At 31.4% G+C, this 7,561-nt stretch overlaps 1 pseudogene; it reads left to right on the forward strand.

The window, feature by feature from the left end:
* The window catches only part of LOC107025056, a 27,245-nt pseudogene that overhangs the window by 10,566 nt on the left and 9,118 nt on the right, over positions 1–7,561 (forward strand).

The raw sequence follows: 7,561 nt of genomic DNA on the forward strand, positions 1-7,561 counted from the left end.
GTAATTTGATCATAGATGTTCTTGTGGTGATGACTTCCAGATTTTGGGGAAATAATAGATGTTGAATTTTAGAAGTTATTGAATTGTCTTTTATTAATGAGTTTAAGTCTTCCGCATTGCTTTATGTTGATATTAAATTGAAATGTTAAGGTTTAGATTGATTGGTTCGCTCACATAGGAGGGTAAATGTGGGTGCCAGTCGCGGCTCGGTTTTGGGTCGTGACAAATACTAACTATAAAAGAATATTGATAATTCTCAAGTTAGTGTCGAAGTTTAGATTGCGAAACTATTAATGAGTTTGCGAATTTGGAAACTTGAATAACAAAATAAAAATATCTCTCCCAAGGATTCACCTAAATCAATCAAAATAAAATGTTAAAAAGTTAGCAATTAAAAGCAAATATCACAAAAATCACAATACGGTGGTGACAAAGTGCGAATTGAACTGGGATAACTTAAAGTCCACTGTCCGCTCCTTAATTGCTGCTGCTGGTCCAACTTTTGAACTTTTTAAGTCCAAAAAAATGTCATTTTCAGCCCTTTGGAGACTGCTGAAACTGCTGCAAAAATGGACTTCTGAGAGTCCAAAAAATTATCATTTTTTGGCCTTTTCAAGGCTATTGTTGTTGCTGAGTTACGGGTTTTAACTCGATTTTTTTTCTCATTTCAGCTCTTTTGAGCCCCTGTTGCTGCTGCTTTCTTGAGATTTTAACACGATAAAATTAGCTCGCTCAAGACTTGATAGAGGTCGACTAGAAGAGGATCGAGTGCAAGGGAGGAGAGTCCATTGAACTCGAAGTGCTCATGCAAAGTAGGGAAAAGGAAGAAGAAGATAAGAATTAGAATCAATCAGAAATAATATTAATCTAAGCCAGTGAACATTCAAAACCAGACAACACATCTCAAATAAACAGTTTAAGACACAAAATGGAAAGGAACTGTTAAATGAGCTCACATTAAAAATCAAAATGAGACCAATATCTATTTGAGAAGCAAGAAACCTTGAGATAATTTGCATTACACGGTGCAATTAAAAAAAAAACTAATCGACTAGACCTAAAAGAGAATAATATCTAACATAAGAGCAAACAAGAGGCTTCTTATCCATTTCCGATACAATTAAGAAAACTAAATTATGAAGAGCAAATCACAGGTATTTAAGAAACTATTAAGACGAGAAATAAAATACTAAAACATAGTTTTGAATCCAATTACCCAACTTACATTTTTAAAGCTTTCAAACCAGTGAGTTGTTATTTATTACACATAACAAAACTAAGCATCTAACACAGGAATTAACACAGAATAGAAACTATACAAAGCAAGTATAGATGGTATAGAACATGCAACTTAACAAAATAAAGAGGTTTATGAGACTAACCCATATAAAACAACAAAGAAATCATATTATCAAATATTAAAATGGCATGCATATCCTAAAGCATATAAGTCAAAATCTAACAGAAAGGAAAGCAACCAGCAACTTAGAGCAATCAAATGCTAAAGTCTGGGGGGAAAAACATGGTTATGTAATATCGCTAAGTATGCACAACTATGGATCAAAGAAGCTAAGGTAGGAAGTAAAGACATTTTTCATATCAATAGCAATCAAAACGTTTTGAAGACAATAAGAAAGCAACCCAACAACTAATTTTCACCTTAATACAACAAAACAGCAGTTGCACAACCTAATATTTATAAAACAGATACGAGAAATCAGGCTTTGACAAAAGGCGAGGTGATAATCTTAATGCAGAACACAACAACTCAAGGCAGAAAACAACAACTATATAGCACAAATTTCCAACCGAATAGAAATAATAGTATGTGAAAACACATGTATGGATTTATGAACTTGACGAAATAAAAGAATCATATTGACATGGAAAATAACCTTCAGCAGAGCAAAACATTTGAACTCCTTCAAAATTTACTTAACTTTAAGAAGACTTACACTCTCATTCACACCACTAATCATATTGAATCTAAACAGATAAATAACGATACTTAACAAATAACAACTCTAGAATGCAACACAGAGAAGAAACCGAGAAAGGGCATGAAGATTACCTGGTTCTGCGCAGCGAACCAAAACGACGAGTGAAGACGACTCCACCTCTTCAACTCGAAAGCCACAAAACGCTTTAAAATTTTGAACTATGGGACCAAGAATTCCCAAAATTATATGGGTACTCTTTGGTCTCCGGAAATCCTCTCTCTGAACAGTGGACAACAAGGGTATTTATAAGACAACTTCTAGGTCGAAAATAGAGGAGGGAAACGATGTGGGACAAGCTGAGATTTTAAATTTTCTGGAGGATAAGGTGTGAACTGTAATTCATACCAAATTCTAACGGATTGGGGCGGAGAGTCGTTCGATCTTGAGTCAAGGACGAATTCATAAGGAGATGGAGACACCTGGAAAATTCGAGTACATTACTCGTACGAGAGGAGAAGGAGAAAGCACACGATTTTGCTGGGTTCGCGTCTGATACGCGTTTTTTGGGTTGGAGTCACTGTTTGTCGCGATTTCTGGAGGAAGAAGACCTACAGAAGCTGGGTTATTTTGGGCATTGAGAATTGATGGGCTGGGTTTAGTCATTTATGAGTTGGACTGAGACAGGAAAAAAAAGGAAAATTTAGCTAACTAGTCAAAAAAATCAATTTATTTAGTGATAATGTCCATACTTTAATAATATTAGTAAAAATGTCAAAAATGTTAGTATTTTAAAAATAAATAATTATTATTATATTATTAATATTTTCTCTCTCTTTATTTACACCATTTTTTTCTCTCTCATAAATTATATATATTCCTATAATTAAGTAATTAGATATATACTAATTATATTTTAAAATTTCTCTCTCTTATATTAAGATTATTATTAATTTATATCTATATATTTATTACTAATCAATTCCACAACTTCCAAGATTTATTTTTCACTTTTATTAATAAAATATTTTCACTATCTTTATAACATTTTTTCAAAATTAATTATGCATTGATTCTCGAATTTTCCTTTTATATCTACTAATATTAAACTTATCACATTCCCAGATTTTAGTTGGGATTGTAACGTTATCTCTCTTACACTCTCTTTCCAGATTTTTAATGGGATTGTGTTGTCACGTTATATCTTAACCCTCTTTAATAGATAATTCAACAACTTCCAATACATTATTTTCACTTTTATTAATAAAATATTTTCTCTCTCTCTAAAAACCCTTCTAATTCTTCAGAATATCTTTTTAGTTGGGATTGTCACATTATCTCTCTTACACTCTCTTTTCAGATTTTTAATTGTGTTGTCACGTCATATCTTAACCATCTTTAATAGATAATTCAACAACTTCCAATGCATTATTTTCACTTTTATTAATAAAATATTTTCTCTCTCTCTAAAACCCCTTTTTCAAAACTAATTATTCAGAATATCTTTTTTAATTTTCAACTCTTAATCTTCCATGATTTTCGTTTGAATTGCAGGTTATCGCTCTAACATTCTTCAACAGACACAACATCTTCAAAATCAATTTATTCATATATCATCAAATCCCCAGATTTACGCTTCAATTTCTTCAAACCCGAATTTTCCTAATTTACATCATTCTCAAGTAATTCTGTTCGAAGGTTTGATTTGGAGATTCACATTGAGTTGGTTATTATGTTCTTCATATTACTTTTTAATTACTTACTTATTTAATTTTTTTTTATTTTGTTGTTGTTCTTAAATTATTTTTTAGGGTTTCATAATACCAAGTTCACTCTTCAATGGATGCATTCAAAAGAGTTACTAGAGGTATTGTAAAAAATCACAGTTCTTCCGAGTTACATAGTTTAATTTTTTTTCACTCAAGAAATAAACAACAATGTAGGTTCATCTTCTAAGTCTAAGGAGGGTGGAAAAATGGCTGAACCTGTCGAGGTGCAAAATCCCACAGAAATTCATGAAGTTGAAGAAGAACAATTTTTTGGAGAAGAGGTAATTTTTTTTTGCATGTGTTGTGTATTGCATGTTTAGTTTAATTTGTTTAGTAATTTTTAAGATTGAAAAAAATACATTTTACAATGAATTTGAAAGTGTATTTGGAACGTTTAGTCTGTTATAGTCTCTATGTATTTTTGTATTGAAAATTTTTTTGACTGTCATTTATGTATTGTATTTTGTATTATGTTCCTCTTTTTTGTATTAGTTGTCAATGTAATACAACTTACAAGTTTGATTGTCTATTTACTATTATCGTATACATTTGTAAGTGTATTCGGAATTTTCATCTTGTTATAGTTAAATTTTTTTCATAGTTCTAATGTTTTTTGTATTCACTATTATAGTTGGCATGTATTTCTGTATTTGATATGTTTATTGTATTTTTTTTTGTCAATGTAACAAATTTTATAATTTTGATTGTGTATTTACTATTATATTGAGTTCTGTTGATGTTTTAGTCAAGTATGTATTTTTGTAGTTCATATTTTTATTGTGTTTTTGGTATACATAGAATGGGAATTGTATATTGTATTCTGTATTACATCTGTATATATCCATAAATTCATTTTGTATTCTGTTTTTTTTATTTTTGTGTTAGTTATGTCAATGTACCACATATTTGTAACCATATGTGTTTTTTTTGTATGTTGTTGTAACTGTGTTGAATTTTTATTTATTATCATGTTTTTTTTGTTCTGTTATTTTAGTATTATTTCATTTTTTGGAATTCAATATGCCAGGGGACTTCTTATGCTTGCAAAAAGCTACCAAAAAATGCACCCCACATTCACTGTATAGTAAATCATGACATTAAATCCAAGTAGACTGACAATCTTACACCGGAGCAGTATAATTTTTTTTGTGAGAGTACATGTTTTGGTCAGTATATGAAAATCAGAAACTGTGTTGAGCAAGGTCAAATTCACAGGTGATGTATGTCACTAGAAGTAGAAGCTAGTAGTAATCAGACTCTTTTAATCAAAGTAAATGGAGTTATTTTAAAGTTCACAATTAGGACGTTTGCGCTTATTACTGGATTAAACTGTGTTGGTGTTGTAGAGGATTTCAAGTTTAACACAGAAGAACCTAACCGACTTATTGTTCAGTACTTTGGTGGTAATGAGATCATACGTAGATCTGATTTGTTCGATAGGTTCAATGGTAAAGTTTGGGTTGACAATGATGATGATGCAATTAAGTTTGCAATATTATATTCATTCATATGTTTGTTTATTCTGGCGAGAAGAGATCATTGCGAATTCCTAGAATTCATTTTGATTTGGTTGAAAGTGGTCGGTATATGCATTATCCTTGGGCAGAAAAGCATTTGAGTGGTTGCTACAGAGTATCAACAAGGTTTTGACTACTGATGGTCAATATTATAGAATATGTGGTATGCCTGTTGTCCTTCAAATATGGATATACGAGTGCATGGGTAAGCGTTAGACAAATTTTACACGGAAAATCAGTGATCGTATCCCCCGTATTCTAAACTGGCAAACAGTAGGAAAACCCCGATTCAAAACCTTGATGAAAGACACATTCAATGATGGTATAGAGAGGTATTGTATGTAATTCATGAATTTGTACCCTTGTAATTGTATTAATTCGATGTATATATTTTATTATGTTAATTATTCTGTTTACTATCATTTTCAGATTAAATGGAAGAATGTTGTCCCTTCTCTGATGGAAATTGCTGTTCTACAATTGCCTCCTGAAGGTGTTGAAAAATCAACTGAAGGTGTGCAAACAGAGCCACATCGTGATTTTGATGAACAAGTACTTTCTGGACAGAATTCAGATGATGATTTTGTCAACGCACCTCCACCTTCAATGAAGGTTACAGGTAAAAGAAAAAAGGGGCAATCAGTATCACCTGCTAAAAGGGTACGGAAAAAGAAATCAAATATCACATATCAAATGGAACGGAATGAACAGATCGATCCAGTAGCGAACCGGAATGTGGAAAAAGCTGCAATTAGAAAAATTGTGGGGAAGAAAAAAAAATTGTGTTCTAAGAAGAAAACCACTCGCACTTGTGTGCCAACAAAGGGTTCCCAAATACCATCTGTAAGTGTGTCTCATGAACAATTAATGAGGAATGAACTCTCTGAGTTACGAAAGGAGGTATATACTGTTTATACTTATGTTTTTTCAATATTTTTATTCAAATTATTGCAATCTGTAAAATTTAATCATATTGTAACTGTTTCAGGTTAGAGAAGAGTTTAAAGACATACGGAAGTTGATAAATGATAATTTAAATATCATTATGTCTACTTTGAAGGTTATACAATATGCTAAATTTTTATGTTTAAATTTTTTTTTATTCTTTTTATTTTTTTGAATTCTATGTTGTAATTTAATATTTACAGGACAAAAAAAATAATGACAATGCTGGTCAAGGATCACAACCTTTTACAAGTCCAATTTTATCAGAAAATCAAAATCAGGTACACACAACTCATTTTGAAAATATTAGTTTATTCTGTTTGTATTCTGTATACTGTAATATATATGTCTAATATTAATTTTTTTCCTATATTTGTAAGTACTTTATTTCTTTATCCATAGTGATTAAATGTATGTTGATTGTTTTTATATCAAATATATTTTCAGAACAACATAAACAATCACAATGCTGCTCAAGGACGACAACATTTTACAAGTCCAGTTGCATCAGAAAATCAAAATCAGGTAGAGACATCTTATTTTTAAAATAAAGATTAGTATTTTTGTATTCTGTTTTTCTTACTACGTTTATGTTTAATATTAATTTGTATTTTGCATGTCGTTAATATTGTATTTCAATATAAATACTTTTTTATATATGTCACGACCCAAAACGGGCCGCGACTGGCACCCACACTTATCCTGCTATGTGAGCGAACCAACCAATCTTATTCCCAACATTTGTACCATAATAAACAGAATATTAATGCGGAAGACTTAAAACTCATTAATGAAAATCGATTAAATAACTTATAAAAACTCAATACTATTTATTCCCAAAACCTGGAAGTTATCACCACAAGAACATCTATCCGCAAATTACTAATCTAAGAGTATCTAAGAAGCTAAAATAGTTAAAAAGCTAGTCCATGCCGAAATCTCAAGGCATCAAGACATGAAGAGGAAGATCCAGTCCAAGCTAGAAGCAATAGCTCACCCTGAAATCTGGCTTGATGAAGACTGGCTAGAGTTGCGGTTGAGTTGAAGACGATGGCACGTTTGCTGCACTCCACAAATAATGAAGAAAAACAAATACAAGTAAGGGTCAGTACAAAACACAAGTACTAAGTAGGTATCATCGGCCAACTCAAAATAGAAAACAGTATATATCAGATAATATCATAAATCAACTACAATACTCAACATGTAGCAACAACAAGTTCTATAATCACTAATAAGCACCGCCAAGTTCACCCATGAGGACTCAAGCCTCAATACCATACCCATTTGGAAATTAGGTTCATTAGATTGAGTTTATTCACATCTATTAAGATTCATTATCTTTATTTCTCTCATGCCGGTACGTGACACTCCGCTCCATATACTATCCTGG

This window comes from Solanum pennellii, chromosome 7 (genome assembly GCF_001406875.1).
Source record: "Solanum pennellii chromosome 7, SPENNV200".
Lineage (NCBI taxonomy): Eukaryota > Viridiplantae > Streptophyta > Magnoliopsida > Solanales > Solanaceae > Solanum > Solanum pennellii.